Source organism: Galleria mellonella, unplaced genomic scaffold, assembly GCF_026898425.1.
Source record: "Galleria mellonella isolate WM207_F2 unplaced genomic scaffold, CSIRO_AGI_GalMel_v1 utg184, whole genome shotgun sequence".
Lineage (NCBI taxonomy): Eukaryota > Metazoa > Arthropoda > Insecta > Lepidoptera > Pyralidae > Galleria > Galleria mellonella.
Window position 1 is genome coordinate 12,730,845 of NW_026442025.1, and position 22,446 is coordinate 12,753,290.

A 22,446-nucleotide genomic window follows, 5' to 3' on the forward strand; every position below is an offset into this window, starting at 1 on the left:
CGGCTGCCATTTTCAATCAAGCGGGCCGTCAGCCTTTTCGCCACGCCTAATCATAAAAAAGGTGGCTATCATTAGCCGTTTAGTTACTGGCTGGCGCTAAAATAGCTCGTGTTTATTCACCGCTGTCACCGCTGCTCTAGCGGTCGGCGACTAAGTTTATGACGTCATAGCGCACCAGACACACAAAGAGCGGTGACTAAGAGCATAGACAGGCATGATGAGTCCGATTGTATTTAAATGTATAATATACATTCAAAGACGTGTCATAGTTTAATATTATGTTGTTATTATTCATAAAATTGTACATAAATATAGTAAAACATACTACGGACTAACAAACTAGTAATACAATCACAAATTATAAATTTGGTAAAATTTTGTCCATCTTCTTTTAGTGTATGTTATATTTATACAACAGATTGTAAGAGCTATTTACGAATAGGCCGTTCTGAATTATTATACCATGGCAGCATACCAGGCTATCGTTAAGGTAAACTATGATAATTTACCTGAATTATTTCGACGAGCGACCGTGGTCACGAGCACACTGATGTAACGCTCTCTTGTCTTTCATTAAACATATAGTGCAAACGTCTAAAATTTAATATATTATATATCTATTTATTATATTATCAGTGCTCACATAAGTATTTTGATGAAATTTCAAATTTACAACACTTGTTTTTTATACAACTTAAAATGGCAAATAATTTGACGACCCACCTCATGGAAAGTGGTAACCGTCGCCTATAAACATGAGCAGTACCGTGGACATAACAAAGTATACTGTTTCGCCAATAACACCTCACATGCGTTACCATTCCTGAGGGTGTTATTCTTTTGTACCTTGTAAATTCACTGCCATATCCCACCCTTGAAGGGTGGGATATGGCAAACCGAAACACAGCCATTCAAACACAACTGGTTCACGGTAGAAACACGAATGAGACAGAGGTGCCCAAGCAAACGACTTTTGTACAAAGTCTCCCTCTGGTAAAAATTCCGTCAAATAAGTTACTCTCCATACGTTTGCGCACACTAATCAGACTCAGGACCGTAACTAGACCTAAGTTTAAGATAAACGGGGAAAGGGATTGTTAGTAATGGGATCTAACAGTTCCATTGCTAACAATCTACCCTATCAGGTCGACCTCCACGCGGTTCGCTCTGGAAACCATCGTGGTTAATTCTCACGGGTGCTTCTTCACGATGGGCTAACTGACCTGCTTTCACCCTCACCTATCACCTCACACTGGTGCCCCGCCAGTGTATACCGACAGCGTAAGCGGGAGTACCATTCCATTTTCACCCATTAAAAAAAGTTTAAAATACGGCAAAAGAACTTTTTGATAAGGCAGAAACCATAATTATGTGACTTCGAAAAAGCGATCTGTCTAATTTTCTTAGGGCCTTTCATTTTAAGGTAGGCCATTGGGCCTTTTAAGGTAGGCCATTGCCCCTCAATGCTCCCCCTCCCTGACTACGACCACGGTCAGACTTCAATAAACAATGAATATCATAGTAAATGCAAAAATAAATTGGATGCAGGAAGCGGCCGATCCAACAATAAGCAATGAAAACTAATGGGTGATAAATTTAAACATTTGATATCCAATCTTAGAGTTTATCTCTCTATTTTATAGACTTGTTTTCGGTTTATTATTAAGATAGATATGATGGACTCTGGACATTATAAAATTAAGCTTTTGAAATCTTCAGATCTATGGGATATATATTGGACGTGAGATTTTATTCCTAATATAGGAAACTGGTGTCATGTCGTATAGGGAGATCAAGGATATGGCCTGGGATAGAGCTGGCTGGAAGAAGATGCATGAATTGGTTGCACCGACAAGAGGAAACTCTTAAATGAAAAGAGATAGGAAACTGGCGAGTGTGTTTGTAAAATTGTGTTTTTGATTTCCGCGCATTGTTTGAGAAAAGTACTATACAAGCCTTGGCCACAACTAGGCATTGATGGACTCACGTATGTGTGCCTCGGCTGCGCCTCGGCCCACATTTGCACGTTCGTCCATCAATACCTTAGTTGCTGGCCGCTGCAGTAATGTACAATTTTTTCTCTTTTTTACTGTTGAAAAGTCAAATTTTGAATCGTATAGTTTTGATAGAATTGATGATGATGATGATGATGATGATATATTTAGTTTTATCACATAAATTATTCATCTGAAGTTTTTATGGAAAAAGACTATCAGAGGAAGACTTTGTTCAAAAGTCGATAGCTTGGGTACCTCTGTCCCATTCGTGTTTCAATCGTGAAGCAGTTGTTTGCATGGCTGTGTTTCGGTTTGAAGGGTGGGATATGGCGTAAATTTACTGGGTACAGAGGAATAACACCTGAGTCCTTAGGAATGGCAACGCATGGGGGGTATCATGGGCGAAACAGTATACTCTGTTATGTGCATGGTACTGCTCATGTCTATAAGCGACGGTTATCACTTTCCATCAGGTGGGCCGTCAGCTTGTTTGCCATTTTAAGTAAGTAACACTGACAAAAAACATGAGTCAGCTAATTTGACAATTAACTGACAAAAAGTTGATCCGTTTTTTTTGAGGCTCGATGCTCTATCTATATTATCTAAGACTATGTACAAGTATATTTAATATGACGTCAGAGCGGCTGGCCGGCGACGTCAGAGCAACTGATGTTCGTTTGAAACGATCGGTTTACGAGCGAATGGCGTTTTATAGCCGTTGGTTAGCTGACGGACATATCACAATACTGGATTACATATTAATATTATGTTAAACATGTCAAAACCTTGGTATCACACCGATGCTCTCATTCCATCTGTGATGTTCGTGTCTATTGGCAGCCATGTTCATGTCGGGGGAAAACTTGATGAAGTATAGACACGAACAGTGTTTTTTCAACCGACATAAATAAAGAGAAAGGGTTTCTTAATTCGGACGTATTTTTTTCATGTTTGTTACCTAATAACATTGTTAGTTCTGAACCAATTTGGGAATTTCTTTTTTATTTGAAAGGATATACTTATATATATATATATATATATATATATATATATATATATATATATATATATATATATATATATATATATATTCTTTATTGCACTTGTAAATTACATTGTTAATGCATTTATAAATATTGTGAGCAAGGTTGGACTTATCTCTGACAGAGATCTCTTCCAGTCAACCCAATACAGTTAAAAAGCATGTTGTTAGCGGGCAGCTGAAGTACTGATTACTCATATAAAAATATTAACAATGTAGGTACAGTAGTTTAGTTTTTAAATCAAAATAGCTGATTTTGTCACAATTGAAGTCAATTAACTGTTAAATTAACAGCATATACCAATAGCGCAGGAGGAGCACCAGTGAAGGATGATAGGTGATGATAAAAATGAACAGGTCAGTTAGCCTATAGTGACGAATTAAACAACTATTAGTCATGACGGTTTCTAGAAAGAAACGCTTGTAGGACGACCTTATAGGGTATATTGTATAGGGCTGTTAGATCCTCATTACTAACAATCCCTTTCCCCCCTCGCTGGCATGTTGACCCGGCGTACTGTCTACAGATTCAGACTGTCTACAATCTACACGATAAACACTGTTCCTCACAAAAATACTTGTTCGTAGAAAACTATTAATTCCGAACAGATCCGAAAGTAATTGGACGGTAACAGCAATTGATTGTTGTTACATTTGCTACCACTCGATGAAAGTACGGCACTTGCCGATTGAAACGAACAAGTCCGCCGTGATGTATGCGCCTCGAAATCAACTCGTATTTATACCCGTTACCAACTAAAAAACCGCTGTTTCTTCCGCATAATTAAATAATCGATCTCACGATCGATCGATCGAATTAAAAAAAAAAACTGCTTTAAATAAGTGCATTTTGCTTTACAAATTTTTTACATGCGTGAATTTACTGGGTACAGAGGAATAACACCTGAGTCCTCAGGAATGGCAACGCATGGGGGGTACATGGGCGAAACAGTATACTCTGTTATGTCCATGGTACTGCTCATGTCTATAGGCGACGGTTACCACTTTCCATCAAGTGGGCAGTCAGCTTGTTTGGCATTCTAAGTTGTATAAAAAAATATTTTAATTAATACTTTATTTATACGTTTACCTCGCTGTGTGTGGTCCCGGGATAGAATAGGCCAGCCCTTCCCTTTCGCGTCGGTGTCGTAAGAGGCGACTAAGGGCGATAGATGGGCAGCAGCGTCCCTCTTAAAACAAAAACCTAATTACGGTTGCCAGGGGGAAAGGGATTGTTAGCAATGGAGTTTGACAACCCCATTGCTAACAATATGCCTTATTAGGTCGACCTCCACGTGGTTCCCCCTGGAAACCATCGTGAACAATTCTTATTGAATTCGTCACGATGGGCTAACTGACCTGCTTCATCCTCACCTATCATACTTCACTGGTGCCCCGCCGGTGTATACCGATAGCGCGGGTGGGGTCACCATTCCATTATCATCCATTAAAAAAAAAACTGCGGTTGCCAACCCGCAGCCTAAGCGCGGCAACTACTAGCAAAACCCCTAATTATGAGGGAGACCTATGTCCAGCAGTCGTATTATGAACTTTTAAAAAACCAGTCAAGTTCCAGGCAATTCACTTTACGGCCGTAAACTGCCTTGTTCTTTTTCGTATTATGACGTACAAAAAACAATCCGACTTCTGCCTGGATAATTTGTCTATGGCTGGTTATTCATTTACACTCCATTCGTTCAGAAACAACACAAGAATTTTTACGGGAAGTTACGGTTTTTATGTTCACATAGTTTTGACATGGTAGTGGTTAAATAAATATAAATAATGGCTACAATACAATTAATATAATACATACTACAATACAATTAATGGCTGATATAATTATTTTCTATATACTTTTAGAAGAGTGAAAACCCTACGTCAATTGTTATGGAAAACAGATCGTCCGAATCAAGGGTAATATGAAGTTATCAAATCTGTACGGCTTTGAAATTGTGTAGACACAAATAAACAGATGAATATATTATATTATGTAAATATATACCAATTATAACGTTTGAATTGTTTCGTGTAAATAAACTATCCACTAATGTTGTGATCGACATACATACATTTACAATTACGTGTACAAAACTGTCTCAATCATGTGCTTACATTTAAAAACATTTTTTTTTTATACAACTTAGAATGGCAAACAAGCTGACGGCCCACCTGATGGAAAGTGCTAACCGTCGCCTATAGACATGAGCGGTACCATGCACATAACATTTATTTCTCATTAATTGATATATACCTAATTAATTTGCTTAGCTTACTTTTAAAATTAAAAAGCTAGCTCGAAAAAATGTTCCAGTTTCGACTGAAACTAAAAGAAAAATCGAAATTTGGTTTGTATTACGAAACCTCGCTTTGCTTAGAGTATTGTTATAAAGTGTAAAATGTACTCATATTAACTTTTATATATTTTTGATATGCAATTAATGTCATATTTAAATGCATATTTAAATACAACACACGCGCCCAATACATATTCTTAAGGTGTTTCACAACACCAATAATCGTGAAATAGGTTTACGGTGGCTAATAAACCGTCTATGTAAGCTAGAGCCACACTGTACGCGTCTTTTAACAAAAAAATCTTTAGTGTGTTTGGATTTCCAATTATATTAAAATGTAAGAGACAATAAACACAATTTAAATTAAATAGTGAAAACGGTAATGCACATTGCAGGCACAATAAAAAAAAATATAAACATTAACCATAGATTATATAAATAATTTTATAAAACATCTTTATAAGTTGGAACATAGTTGTACTTATTCTACAAATTTTTATTTTACTATATATTTCACAGCCTAACTGGTTTTGCCTTATTAAAGCATTATGAAGGGTACATATATTTGTTGAAGCATAAGACTAACTTATAAAGATGTATTTTAATTTTCACCAAGTGCCAGCAATATCCATTATCAATATTTTTTTTAAATATTAAATTTTTCCCCACTATTCGTACGCGTGGATTTTAGAAGTACAAAAAAAAACAATTAATTAGATCACTTCTAGAGATAAAACATGCAGTAATTAGCTCTTTAGCAATACAACAATGAAAACCATATTCAATTTGCTGCAGTAGTTATTCGCATTATACCAAAACAAACATACAGACAAAACAGATAAAATTTTAAAAAAATTATGTTTAGACATTGGTCTTATTGAAACCCTTCGTGTTAATTTTTTTTTTTTTATATATATCTCTCATATACAGTTTTTTTATACAACTTAGAATGACAAACAAGCTGACGGCCCACCTGATGGAAAGTGGCAACCGTCGCCTATAGACATGAAAAGTACCATGGATATCCTCTAGTTACAATTTTACCATATTTGTAAAATAAAAAAGTAAGATGATTTACACAGTTATATACAAAGCGGATATATTTAGTTATATCACTTGAGTCTGCTTCCTGGACATTTGTAGTTTACAAGTATTTTCTTATAAGAATATAATAGAAAAGAGACAAATTATAAGAACTATTGAAGTCAAAAAGGAAAAAATAATAGTACACTTGATAGGACAAGACGAACTTATGAACATTATAATAGAAGGTAAGATAGAAGTAAAGAAGGGAAGAGGGAGACCGAGGCATAGTTACATCAGGCAGATCAAGGAAAAAGTTAGTATCGTGTCGTATCAAGAGAAGAATAGAATAGAAACATTTATTGCCAGTAAACATACAATTACAATATAAAATATAAATAACACATACAAAATGTGTCCCATACTCGACAAAAGGAACCGGCTCAGCTGATGCTGTGAGTGTCCCAGCGCAATGTGAACAGTTGTACAGCGCTGGTTTTCAGCCAGTCCAAGGTAAGATAAGCCAGTCAAGAGGTAAAGATACTCGCAGAAAATCGTAGTGAGTGGCAAGAGTTCTACGACAAGAGCGCAGCTCTTAAATTGGATAAATAGATAGATTTACTGCTTATTGTTTATTTTTTTTTTTTATATACAAAATATGGATCGTGTATGCTGGCCTTAATAGTGATTTAGAATCGCTTGCACTAGCACCATAGACGCGCGAAGGCGGCCACTTGAGAGCGAAACATCCTTTGACGTCATGTTTGGCCCGGTTCGTGGCAGACACACTGCAGCTCGTATAGTGCAGCGGTCGCCTGATCGCTGACAGTTATTATTGATTTAGTGACTCGATCGCACAGGAAGTGAATATTTACCGTCAATTAAACGTTTTATGATTCATTGTTATATTATTTTCAGTTTGCATTAATATATATTATATTGCATATATTTCATCTCTATATGTATTTAAAATAATAAATTTTTCATCGCGCCTCCGATCAAACTGTTTATAATTACTCCTCTCCATCCAAAGGTTGGCTGGAAGAGATCGCTCTTAGCGATAAGGTCGCCCATTGTTTTCTCACTGTGATTATTTCTTGTAATATATACTACTGTAATATTTTAAAAGAGTATCTATTATTTTACAGAAATAAAAAAATTACAAAGTATATCGTTAATGAATATATATATATATATATATATATATATATATATATATATATATATATATATATATATATATATATATATATATATATATATATATATATATGTATGTATGTATGTATGTATATCGCTAAATTCCATTAATAATAACACTTTCCCCCTGTATGTAGTATTTTTTTTTTGAATGGGTAAAGATAGAATAGTAGACCCGCCTGTGCTTTCAACATACGCTGACGTCACCAGGGATTGGCTTATCGAGATGATAAAATGATACCATGTCGTATCGTGTTACCGCAAATTGAGGCCTATAAAATCAAAGGCAGCTAAACGCCATAAAACCGAATTAATTTTCACTCTGTACTCAAATATTTCCCTTAATTAAAAGTTCTTTTAATTAAAGTTCAAATTATTACTAATATTCAAATTTTCTTTAATCTGCTTCAAAATATAGAATATCCTTTCATATCGTTGACAAAATATTAGTTCTTTGGAGTTTCCTGAACATCTGACAGACTTGGATTTAGCTGCCTTTGTTTTATAGGCCTCAATTATAAAACTTTCATTGAGCGAATCTTGATTTTCAAATAACAACACATTATATAAGCTAGCTTAACTATATAAAGATAACCGTGCTTTGTAAAAAGTTTAGTAAAAATACGGAAAAAATATTGAGACATTATGCTACATATATAAAAAAGACATAATCCGTAGATTGTTGGTTTACTTTAATTTTAGTTTTAAGAATAGAAAAACGCTGATCTCTATCTTTTCAGACAAACCACTGAAACTCTTAAGCATATCCGGGTTTAGATTTAGCCTACAACACTATACGGATTGTCAGAATGAGTCAAATGAAATCCTCCAGTGAGCCACTTGCGCAGTTTTGCTAAGCTTGAATAACGCGAAACCAATCCTATAAAAAAGAACCGATAAAAACAACGCACGCACACGAAAATCGCTCGGAACTGGATGAGATAATGAAAAAACAGAACACATGTATCAATTTCGTTGAATAAGTCATTAACATTTTTAACTAACAGCTCACCTAGACAAGTGGCAAACTTATTTATCGGTAGAATTGTGTTCATAAACCAACCAACATTATATTTAGACTATAGTTTTTTTTTTATGGGTGAAAATGACATGGTAGTAACGGGATACGCCGGTGGAGCACCAGTAAAGGGTGATAGATGAGAATGAAAACAGGCCAGTTAGCCCATCATGATGTATTCATCAGGAATTAACCATGATAGTTTCCAGGGAGAACCGCAAGGAGGTCGACCTGGTTGAGTATATTGCTAGCAATGGGATTCCTCAGTCTCCATTACTTATTACTATCCCTTTCCCCCCTTTAGACTATAGTTATAAACGAAATACAAATAGCCACATGAACTAATATTTAATTAAATTCTATTACAACATGGCCTTCTATTTTAAGCAATACAATTGCAAACTATTTATTTTAGTTTACTAATTTATTTTAGTGATTTATTTTAATTATATATCATTAATTACCAGAGGGAGACTTTGTACAAAAGTCGATTGCTTAGGTACCTCTATCCCATTCGTGTTTCAACCGTGAAGCAGTTGTGTTTGCATGGCTGTGTTTCGGTTTGAAGGGTGGGATATGGCATGAATTTACAAGGTACAGAGGAATAACACCTGAGTCCTCAGGAATGGTAACGCATGGGGGGTATCATGGGTGAAACAGTATACTCTGTTGTGTCCATGGTACTGCTCATGTCTATAGGCGACGGTTACCACTTTCCATCAGGTGGGCCGTCAGCTTGTTTGCCATTCTAAGTTGTATAAAAAAAAATTAAATTCTATGATCTGATGCTACTTAGTAGTTTGTAAATAATGAATTTGTGTAGTACACAAATTCATTATTTATATTTAAAAAAAGCAAAAGCTGAGTTTCTTGCTCGTTCTTCTTGGCTAAAATTGCGTTCCGAATGGGCGGCAACGAAAACATGACTATTCAAAAATACTTAAATCTAAGTTTTCTTGAATAAAAATCTTTCCTTTACCATAATGGTAATACAGTATTGATAAATGCCATACACAGCTAATTCCATTGTTTGTTGGTATTATAAATCAGTGCGCAGGCGACAGGCCAGCAGCCAGCGGGTGTCTAAATGCAGAATAACGTCGTGTATGTGTTTTAATGTTGTATGTGTTACAAACTACACGGTATTATTAGCTGGAAAGCTTTCTGAAAGCATTAAATACGATCCTTTGAATTAATAGCATTCATCAACAGTATTCCGGGATTTTTTTTTTATTTTAAACGGATTGAATTCATTAGCGTACTTTTAAGTGAGCGTTCCTTCACTGAAATTGTTGCTGGCAGCTTGGCAAGTCGGGTTTTTTTTAGAATTCTTGATATTTATTTTGGGTATTCTTTTTTTATACATATATTTTTGATACCATTATACGTCTGTTTTATTCAACATGTTATCTCTAAAAATATTTAATTTACATTTTTTTTTTAAATCAATGCAACGCCATTTACTCTTTCTGTTTAACGTAACGGTTAACTCGTAGAGAATGCAATCAGGCATTTATTCCGCCCTGTAGACATATTTAAATGTGTGTAAAAGTATAAATAAATAAATAAATAAAATACAAAAGTCGATTGCTTGGGTACCTCTGTCCCATTCGTGTTTCGACCGTGAAGCAGTTGTGTTTGCATGGCTGTGTTTCGGTTTGAAGGGTGGGATATGGCGTGAATTTACTGGGTACAGAGGAATAACACCTGAGTCCTCAGGAATGGCATTTTACCATTTTACGACGGTTACCATTTTTCACCAGGTAGACCCTCAGCTTATTTGTCATTCTAAGTTGAATAAAAAAAAAAAAAATTACTTGAATGAACAATAATATTCAAGAGGATAGAATTACATACAAAAGGCCCTTTATACCACTATGTAAACATTTTTGCAAAGAAATATATTATAGGACCTTAAAAAATACTAATAATATTTAAGTTTGCAAACGAGTACAACACAAGAATCCTTTTCAAAATTTAGAAATAATTTACAAAAAATATGATAAACAATCCTTACTAATATTATATTATACTACCAGTCCCATTGCTGGTATAATATACTCTATCAGGTCGACCCCCACGTGGTCCCCCCTAGAACCATCGTGCTGAATTCCAGGCGCATTCATCACGGTGGGCTAACTCACCTACCTTTTCAGTCTCACCTATCATCCCACGCTGGTGCCCCGCCAACGTATACCATTAACGAAGGCGGGGCTACCATTTCATTATCATCCATTAAACAAACATCTCTTCACTTGTAATATATAAGTACGATTATTTAACAAATATGACACATCAAATTATAATATTATTTGTTGGCGGTAAATCAGAAAACGGGCGATATGCCAATGTGGGTAAGTCGACCCTTCGACCCATCTGTTATACCACATGAATATTTGCATAGAATAAGGCTAAAAATGAAAAGAACGTCTTCTCTTGAACCTGATACATCGAGATAGGGGGAAAGGGATTATTAATGATGAAGTCTAACAGCTCCATTGCTAACAATATACCCTATCAGGTCGACCTCCTTATGGTTCCCCCTGAAATACTGTCAGAAATCATCACAATGAGCTTTCTTCCTGACCTATCATGCCTCACTGGTGCCCCGCTACACATTATACTTGATACATCGAGATTACATTTGTCATGGAGAGCTCACAGGGAGCTCATTCCACAACCTGAGTGTTCGTGGGAGGAAACATCTCTGAAACCGCGCAGTACGCGACCATTGAGGCTGTAGGACATGAGGATGAACTCGCTGTCGATGGCGAGCCGTACGACGGTAGAAAGTGGCTGTGGACATCATATTGAACAATTCCTCTGATGTATAATCTTCCTACTTTCCTACTGCGCTGGCGTGAACCCGGTTCCATGGTGGTTATCTTTTGCCATTACAAACATAGGCTTATTTAAGTGAGGGGTATAAAAACATGTTTGAAAATACATTATGCACCTTTTTTAAGGGGTCAGAACTATCCTGAAAAATAAATTTCAATACACTATTTAGAAGTGCCACATAAATTTTGAAACCGACTTCGAAAAGAAGGTTTAATTCGGTTGTATGTTTTTATGTTTGTTATCTCCTAACTTCGTCCGATTTGGAAATTTCTTTTTTAACTAAAAGGATTTACCTATACTCGTAGGTTGGTCCAATAGAAATTTTATTGAAATCAGCTCAGTTGTTTAATTTTTAAATCGGAATTACTGATTTTGACACAATATTCAATTTTTTTTTTTACTTTTCCAAAAATTCACATATCCCCTCTTAAAGAGAGGAGATGGCAAACCAACCCCCGGCAGAAGCACAATCGGCCAGGGTTCAGGGCCCCAGGGAGAGAAACCGGCGTACAATAATAATAATTATATAATAATTATTATATATTATATTTATTTTATTTATTTATATTATATAATTAAATCCATATAAGGCCAATTCTTTTATGTATTTGCCAAAGTAAATTATTGTGTGGGCAATGAGCCAGCGCGCAGAATGCTAATTGCAGAATTTGTACGCGCTAGAGACACTACAAGATATTTTGGGCTACTTCGAAAAGCTTCAGCGCCGATGTTCCGACGTTATCTCGCAAATTGAATGAAACTTTTGTTTGATTCAATGGAATTGAAGTGGTGTTTTAAGATTTTGTTTATAGCTGTATCTGACCTAGTTATTATATGAAAGTATGAAGCGAGCTGACCGTTTTATAATTTATACGCTGGTGCTTCATAGAAGATTACTTGATCATAAAATGTTGCATTTTATGTGACTTGTAACTATGTGTTTGGTGTTAAATTTGGATTTTTATGTATGAAAAGATTTTGGCTATAATTTTACTATGGTCAAGGATTTGGAATGAAAAATGAGTTAAAATAAACAATTAACTAATCCTGTTAACAATATTAAAGTTACTGTTAACAATATGAAAGTTACTAACGATAGATGAATGAATTTTTGTTACTCTTTCACGCAAAAACTACTGAACGGATTTGAATGTAGTATGGTATATGGGTAGGTTATATCCTACCTTAGCACAGGATAGTTTATGTATTTTTTCACCCGTGCAGAGCCGCAGGAAACAGCTAGTAACGAATATAATAAAAAAAACTGACCCTCATAAGTGTTTCAATGACAAGACGTATTTAAAAAAATATAAACTTTATTATAAGTATATAGGGAAAGCTTGTAATTAGCAAGCAGCTAAAGCGCATGAGTGCTGTACGTGCGGTCCTGAAACTAGTGAAGCTTTCTCGACTAAAATACGCTTAAATTAAACCGACTTCTTACAATAATACACAAGATACAAATAAATAAATGAATTTTTTTTTATGCAATTTAGACATGAGCAGTAACCATGTACATAACAGGGTATACTGTTTCGCTCATGATACCCCCATGTGTTGCCATTCCTGAGGACACATCTGTATATATATATATATATATATATATATATATATATATATATATATATATATATATATATATAACATAGATTATAGAAATAATAAAGTTTAATGACACAAACACCAGCAAATGGACAGGCGCGGTGTGTTGCAATCGCCAAAACACGCCCACGCCAGCGGCCGGCAGGCAGATACGGCACGATCAGATATGTCAAACACGTCATCCCTGCCTCGATTTGATGTTACTCGTAGGTATTCTCAGAATAGCTATGTAATAATAACATAATATCTATTAGAGTACAGAGTAAGTGGTACGAAAAATGTGTGTTCAAGTAAACAGTCAATACACGTCTTCTCTTCTTTTCATTTAAGAGTTTCCTCTTGTCGGTGCAACTAATTCATGCATCTTCCTCCAGCCAGCTCTATCCCAGGCCATATCCTTTATCTTCCTATACGACATGACGCCTAGTGTTTCTTTTATCTGTCCCATGTAGTTATTCCTCGGTCAATACACGTATTGCGGGGGAAAGGGATTGTTAGTAATGGGGTCAAATAGCCCCATTACTAGCAATATACCCTGTCAAGTCGACCTCTACGTGGTTCACCCAGGAAACCATCGTGGCTAATTCTAGTTGAATTTGTCAGGATGAGATAACGGACCTATTTCATCCTCATCTATCACCTTTCACTGGTGCTCCGCCAGCATATCCCATTAGTACAGGCGGGGTTACCACACCATTTTCACCCATCCAAAAAAATACATTATGTTCTTACTATGAAATTATAAACTAGGTTTTACACACGGCTTCATCCGCTTGTCCAGGATATGTTTATTGACTGAAAGCAGTCTATACCCTTCTACATACCATCGCCTTACCTTTTGGAAGGTACAAAATTTTGTAAAATTAGTAGCATATATTTAAGGCGTTTCTCCGCAAAAAATATTACTTCATCGTAACATTAACGGGGAATGGTGGGATTAGTCTTCACTGCAAACAATATACCCTATCAGGTCGACCTCCACTGACCCCCTTCGAAACCATAGTAGTTATTTCCCATTGAATTAGCTACGATGAGCCAACTGTCCTGACCTGTTTTAACCGACGTCAAAAAAGGAGAAAGTTCCCAATTCGGCTGTTTGGCTCATAACTCCGTCAGTTGTAAACCGATTTGGTAAACTCGTTATATTAAAAAAAAAAAAAGATAATATAAATCTACATAGTTGTAGAAAAATAAATAGCGACGTGCTTGACAATCTTCTTGTCTTAGCAATTTTACCGAACAATATTTTGTATGGCGACTTATTATATCTGGATTTATTTACTGTAAATATTATTCATTATACAATCTCGTACTAAATATTTCTTTCTCTTACTCCTTTTTAATCTATATATGTAAATAACATCAAGCCCACATCTACACTTCTACGTGCTAAATTATAATTAAATAAAGAAATTAAAATACTTTTTATTCAAGTAAACTTAATAATAATTCATTTTTAAATTAACTTTACAAAAGTCATTTTTGTTCCAGTTCGGAATGCAATTTCAGCCGAGAATACAAGCTGTAAACCAAGTATAAAATTGTATGGACAAAGGATTGGAAGTGTTCATGTCACAAGCCATATTGTAAAGTCAACTTTACATATATCTACATGTACAAGAATTGCAGCATTAAATTTATATGATGGCAGAGCGCTACAAAGTCAGCAACAGTAATAAAACTAAAATAACATATACGAGAACAGAAGAGAAGCGAGTGAGCTCGCTTTGCTCATGTACAATCGAGAAAATAGATTTGTAATGGCTTTACTTTATATACTAGATAACGAAATAAAATTATAAACAAAGACGGGTTATTTTTGTTATATTTTTATGTTAATATATTATATAATGTAAATAAACTGAGCTCAAACTCCAACTACCAAATGATATATCTTTAATAAGCATTTTTGAATAGCCATTTTTTTTTAAACTACCGCTCAGTTCGGAATGCAATGTCAGCCAAGCTCAACGGGCAAGAAACACAGTTGTCGCTTTTTTTTTAAAATAAAAATTTAATTTACAACAAAAATGTGAATTGATAAAATAACTATTACAAAGTTCGTATTGATAAAAAAAATCACAAAGCTACAAACAATGGAATAATGTGGAATAAACTTCCTACCAAGGATTTTCCTAAAGGCATGGGGTTCTTCTAAAAGGGCGTATTGAGCTTTCTTAATGAACGTCAACGTACGCCTGATCCCTGGTATTACAGGCATCTATAGGCTACGGTAACCCCGTTTACCAACAAACAAGCCGTATGCTTGTTTGCTAACAGAGTAAAATAAAAAAAAAAACAGTGTTCTTGAACAGACCAGCCCCTACTAGAAGCACCCGTTAGAGACTTTGCACAAAAGTCGATTGCTTGGGTACCTCTGTCCTATTCGTGTTTCAACCGTGAAGCAGCTGTGTTTGCATGGCTGTGTTTCGGTTTGAAGGGTAGGATATTGCGTGAATTTACTGAGTACAGAGAAATAACACCTGAGTCCTCAGGAATGGTAACGCATGGGGGGTATCATGGGCGAAACAGTATACTCTATTATGTCCATGGTACTGCTCATGTGTATAGGCGACAGTTACCACTTTCCATCAGGTGGGCCGTCAGCTTGTTTGCCACTCTAAGTTGTATAAAAAAAATATATAGCAGTTTTTGTGAAATACCTGTAATTACAAACAATAGTTAAAATGACTGATGAAACACCGTTAACAATTTGTATTACCACAATGAATCCATTTTTAGAGTATAACACTGGCACTGTCGTATTAGTAGGATTTTTTTTATGAGAACCTATTATAATACAATTTTTTTTTAATTCAAACACAATTTTGTTGCCAGACGTACGAGTAATTCACAGATTGCCAGACTTCTTATGAATTCATAAAAAGTGTGTAAAATCTTAAAGTGATCTCTCAAGATTATTACTAAGCTGCCCAAGACATTGTAAAACTATTTATTGATATTTGAAATGCGTCAATAGCGTTATAAATTGCAGATCAATCTAAGATATGATCCTGTATAATTTGTTAGTATAACATTTATTTGTGATTACACCGCAATTTATTGATTCCAAAATTGTTATAAAATATACTCGTGTTTCCGCCGCCAATCACAGGGCCGGATTATCCAATAGGCAATGTAGGCAACTGTCTAGGGGCTCCTATCAAGTAGGGACGGCGTGCCCCGATATATTTTTTTTTTATAAAAGAATTTCTTTATACGAAAATTACATGTAATAATTTGGATCTAACTAACAAACCATCAAGGAAAAATTATTGCTTTAAAAAAATTTAAATTATCTCGTCCTATTTCAATATATTTCGTAACGCGTTTCTAATTAATATATATTAATGTATTTTGAATAATATTATAGCAGTTTTTTTTAAGTGAAACATGCATTGCATTGAATAATATAAAAAATCAAAGTGTTTGTTGCCCTTTTCCCCGCCATGTTGAGGAAATGTTGATTACTTTATATCAATCGGTCAATCAACATACGAATGACTAGAATAAGATGCAGGTCAGACGAAGCTGCGTATAATATGCATGATATATTTTCACAGTAATATAACATCTAGTACTTAACTAAAATTTCTTTGTAAGCTCACAATGGCAGGTGTAACGGTGACCGCGAGCCAGTGGGCGGTCACAAGTGTGGTGACGTCACACGTGACAAGTCAACTAATGCAAGCCGGTGATGCGCCGCTATTTCTGCAACAAACACTTTCGTAGGACAGTGGTCGCGGAGTATTTATAAAACGAAGGGGAGCCGCACAGCACTCCTCGCTTGGTATTGTTGCCAAACTGTTCATCTTAGTCAAATATTCCATTTGATCTTGGTCATCAACGCCCGTAGTGGGGACAGCTGATTGATATATTGGGGAGAAAGGAATTATTAGTAATGGAGACTAAGAATCCCATTGCTAGCAATATACCCAGCCAGGTCGACCTCCTCGCGGTTCTCCCTGGAAACCATCATGGTTAATTACTTGTAAATTCGTCATGATGGGCTAACTGGCCTGTTTTCATTCTCATCTATCACCCTTCACTGGTGCTCCGCCAGCGTATCCCGTTAGCGCAGGCGGGGTTACCATACCATTAAAAAAAAAAACCCATAAAAAAAACTGATTGATATATTATATAAAAATATTAATTGTTAATATAATATATATAATAAAATTGTAATAGGAATATTAAAGGAAATATTAAAAAAAATTGTATAGAGAAATTTATATGAGGTTGTCACTGGCAGCTTAGCCAGCCGGCTTTTTCGACCAACTTAAAAAAAAAAGACGTTCTCTCAATTTGGTTGTATTTTTTTTATGTTTGTCATATCTAAACCGATTTGGAAAATTCTTTATCTCAAAATTGAAACTGTAGTTTAGTTTTTAGTCCTGACTTTCTCCACGTCATTTAAGCATTATTATCTCAAAGTCCATCCACCTCTGTTAAGCCCTCTTCAACTCTGAGACAAATATTTGTTTGCACATAGATGCAGTATTCGATCCGCCAACTTTTTTTTTTTTTTTTTATACAATCTAGAATGGCAAACAAGCTGACGGCCCACCTGATGAAAAGTGGTAACCGTCGCCTATAGACATGAGCACTGATATTATTACTGTACTGATATTACAATATCTTTATTCTGCAACGCGTTATCTTTAAGAAGGTAGATAAAGTTTTGTTGGAGAAATCAGTTCAGGGTACAATAGGACTGATATACCTGAAGAAGGTAAAAGCCCTTAAAATATTAAAAAAAAAAAACAATATTATTGAATCAAACAATTGCATGAAGTCACGATGATTTCATGCTATTGTAATCCACACTATTGTAATACGAAAATGTTTGCTTTCAATTTATAAAGTATATAGAATTTGGTAGTAAATTTGAGACTATAACGTACAGTCTATGAAAACATGCATAATTTTTATTCTATCCTTTTTTTTATACAACTTAGAATGGCAAACAAGCTGTCGGCCCACCTGATGGAAAGTGGTAACCGTCGGCAATAGACATGAGCAGTACCATGGACAACAGAGTATACTGTTTCGCCCATGATACCCCCCATGCGTTACCATTCCTGAGGACTCAGGTGTTATTTCTCTGTACCCTGTAAATTCACGCCATATCCCACCCTTCAAACCGAAACACAGCCATGCAAACACAACTGCTTCACGGTAGAAACACGAATGAGACAGAGGTGCCCGGGCAAACGAAACAGTATACTCTGTTATGTCCATGGTACTGCTCATGTCTATAGGTGACGGTTACCACTTTCCATCAGGTAGGCCGTAAGCTTGTTTGCCATTCTAAGTTGTATAAAAAAAAGAATTATTATCAAGCTGCCTATATGACCTAATTTCAATCTCACCTATTATCCCTTATCTACCTTACCTTACCGTACCTTACTATTGAAAAAGGTCTTTAAAACAGTATTAATGATTTCTTTTTCAGCCCGTAGATGTACTAAATCCAATTATCAATTGCTGAATCGTGACATGACGCATGTAGAGCAGATATTTGCAATACAAAGCTAACGGAAAGTCGTGTATTGTTACTGTCCGACGGCGGCACTCGACACCTCTATTTTGTAAACAAGACGTGTCAACGACTCCACAATTATTCATATTTTTTGCAGTTGTTCATGAGTTTGAAACAAAATCTACCCAATAAACCGCCATATAGACCTGTCATAGAATGGGCCATTATTTTATCGTAGGTGTCGTAAGAGGCGACTAAGGGAACATAATGGTCGGAGGATGGACAACAGCATCCCTTTTAAAACATAACCTAAGCCTAACTACGACGGCCAACCCATCCGCCAAGCATAGCAACTACTGGCAGCCCCCTCTCCCCCCCCCCAAAGCAGGAGATATATGTTCAGCAATGAACACTTAACGGATGATGACGATTTTATAAAAACGGGACGTGGTTTAGATATTTTTTTAACTGTAAAAGGTGAAATTGTAAAATCACATAACCACCTAACACCAGTAATCAATGTGACAACAAATTAACAAAAAGAATGTTTACTCGTAGCTTAATTCGTAGCTTTTGATAAGAAATAGGGGGTACCTTCACCCAACAGTGTGACAACATTGCTTAATAATAAAATATAGAATTAAAAATTCCAAAATTCTTACTATAAAAATGACAAATAAATTTTTAAAAAGACGCCTAAAAGCGAAAAGCCTAATCTAAAAACAATAGAGTATAAACTAATTCAGGGGGGGGGGGAAGGGATTATTAGTAATGGGGTCAAATAGCCCTATTACTAGCAATATACCCTGTCAGGTCGACCTCCATGCGGTTCTCCCTGGAAACCATCGTGACTAATTCTAGTTTAATTCGTCACGATGGGCTAATTGACCTACTTTCATCTTCATCTATCATCCCTCACTGGTACCCCGCCAGTGTATACCAATAGCGCAGACGGGGTTACCATACCATAATCACCCATTAAAAAAAAACTAATTCAGTTTAATTATAATGTACTCTAATAGAAACAAATACGCTGCAATATCATTTGTAAGTCGGATTAGAGATCAAACGATGAGACATCAAACGTTCACAGCGCACACGCGGCCGCGACTCCTGCGCATGTTGCCGCCGCCACCCGCTGTTAGCGCGCTATTGATACGTTTACCTAACCTACATATTCGTTGTAAACCACACCAAACAACATTAATCATACACAGTTAACAATTGGAGCAAATACTTGTTTTTTTTTATGGATGATAATGGAATGGTAACCCCGCCTGTGCTAACGGTATTCGATGGCGGGCACCAGTAAGGAATGATAGGTAAAAATGAAAAAGCAGGTAAGTTAGCCCATCGTAATGAATACATCTGGAGTTTAGCACGATGGTGTCCAGGGAGGACCACGTGCAGGTCAATCTGACAAGGTATATTACTAGCAATGGGGAGGGGGGGAAAGGGATTGTTAGTAATGGAGACAAAATCCCATTGCTAGCAATATACCTAACCAGGCCCCTGGAAACTATCATGATTAATTCTTCATGATGAATTCATCATTATAGGCTAACTGGCCTGTTTTCATTCTCATCTATCACCCTTCACTGGTGCTCCGCCAGCGAATCCCGTTAGCGCGGGCGGGGTTACCAATCCATTATCATCCATTAAAAAAAAAAACAAAAAAACTAGCCATGGGACTGATCTGCATTACTAACAATCCTCCCCCCCCCCCCATGACAAGTACTTGATTAGGCATATGATGTCACAAACGCATATTTAAATGCAAACCAGAGGCAAACAGTACAAATGTCCTCCGCATTTATACCCTTTAATTACTTATGCTTATGTCATTAAATACATATAACTGCTTACATAACTTTACCAGAGGGAGACTTTGTACAAAAGTCGTTTGCTTGGCCACCTCTGTCCCATTCGTGTTTCTAACGTGAAGCAGTTGTGTTTTTGTGGCTGTGTTTCGGTGGGATATGGCAGTGAATTTACAGGGTACAGAGAAATAACATATGAGTCCTCAGAATTGGCAACGCATGGAGGGTATCATGGGTGAAACAGTATACTCTGTTCATGGTACTGCTCATGTCTATAGGCGACGGTTACTACTTTCATCAGGTGGGCCGTCAGCTTGTTTGTCATTCTAAATTGCATAAAAAAAACTTCAACTTAAATTTGTAAGTTAAGCCATACAGAAATTACTATTTATAGAAGATATAACATCTTAATTCTTAGGAATAACTGTCTCACCAAAGATTGACTGGGAGAGAACGCTATACATATAGCATTAAGTCCACCTTTTGTGCCAAACATTTATTGTAATGTGATGAATAAAAAATAAATAAATAAATAGCAACTCATTAGGAGTCAAACGCATTTACGTCGCAAAACCTATGATGTCTATGGTACTGTTCATATCTATAGGCAACGGTAAACACTCTCCATAAGTAAAATGATAAAAACCAAACCTATGGCTAACTACACGTTTTGGGAGACTGTAAGTGTGGTGAGTAATTTATAAATAAATAAAATTAAACAAAAAAAATCAGATTGTCTGCCATTTCAACATGCAACACAACACTGAACGGTGAAATAATAAATTTTCTTTTAGATACCCCCCAAACCACAATCTTAAGATAAACAATATAAATCGAACGAGCGCTCTATGGAACAAATCTATTATGCTAGACTTTTTCTGTGTAAACAATTCGTCGTTAACGACCGCGAATCATTTCTGATTTGTTTCGTGGAAAGTTCCTTTATTTGCTGTATATACATATCTATATGTATATCTTAAATTTGTTACTTCAAATTCATACTAATTTAAGTAGGTATTGGCTGGGTTAGAATAGAAAGTGGTAACCGTCGTCTATAGACATGACCAGCACTATGAGCGTATAAAGAATACATTGCAGTTGGCGACGTCCAAGCAATTCGATATACGTTGCCATTCCTGAGTTGATTCCTTCATGATATTATGTTTCAGTTCCCTGTAATTTCACTGCCATATCCCAGCCCTTCAAACTAAAACACAGCCATGCAAACACACCTGCTTGGCGGTTGAAACACGAATGGAACAAAGAAAAAAAAAAGAAAAAGTTACTCAAACAGACTACTTAAGTACAAGTTTCCTTTGATAAAAAAATATCATTGAAAACAATGTCGTAAAGAGTTTAAGGTCAAAAATTATTACATAAACCTATAAACGTTTAACAACGTAAATCTTTCACAACCTCTTTATAGTTACATTGAGTGATAAATCAAGAAGTTGGATACCAAACGATTTTATACTCAGCCTTTGATCTACTATCATGTTTACTTTGTAAAGAACTGTACAAGAATGGTTCGAACTAACATGTGAACATGTCGATCCGTTCGCAAACGACATGCACACAGAACGATTTTATGTCCGCGCGAACGTTTCATTCGGTTATTTTTAAAAATGTCATTTCCCCGTAGTAATCTTGTCCTTGACTTCACGCCAAGTAACAATAATTAGGTAGGAAAATCAAGTGAACACTAAGGCTGAAGTAAATACGTGTATTAATAGGATAAATTCAATTAATTACCATTCCGATTTATCGAAATCTTCCACGGCAATCGAAGCCAAACACTCGAGGAAACAAGCTGATATCGTATTGCAGTCACACGATGGTACCGAATAAATCGATTTAGTTAAAACAACAACACGACATTCCAACACACTGGCAGTTTACAATAAATCACTATCGAACGCATATATTTCAAAATTAGAACTCAAATCGAATGCGTATTGTAAATTCAAAGTGTCACTCGCGGTCGCTTGGGCGGGAAATTCAGAGGGCGGTCCAACCGGCGCACGCGCTCTTGCCACTGAAACTGGCGATTACGCGCCACGAATACGTTGCCATTGCTACGTCACTGTCCACCATCGTTTGCGGACGGTCGGCCAATACGCCAAC

At 36.0% G+C, this 22,446-nt stretch overlaps 1 long non-coding RNA gene across 1 annotated transcript in view; it reads right to left on the minus strand.

The window, feature by feature from the left end:
- Window positions 1–22,446, minus strand: part of LOC128200402 (uncharacterized) — a 37,509-nt gene extending 15,063 nt beyond the window's left edge. Inside the window, exon 1 of the long non-coding RNA XR_008252719.1 lies at window positions 22,075–22,446. This is a non-coding gene — a long non-coding RNA (uncharacterized LOC128200402). The remainder of the gene's footprint in view (window positions 1–22,074) is intronic.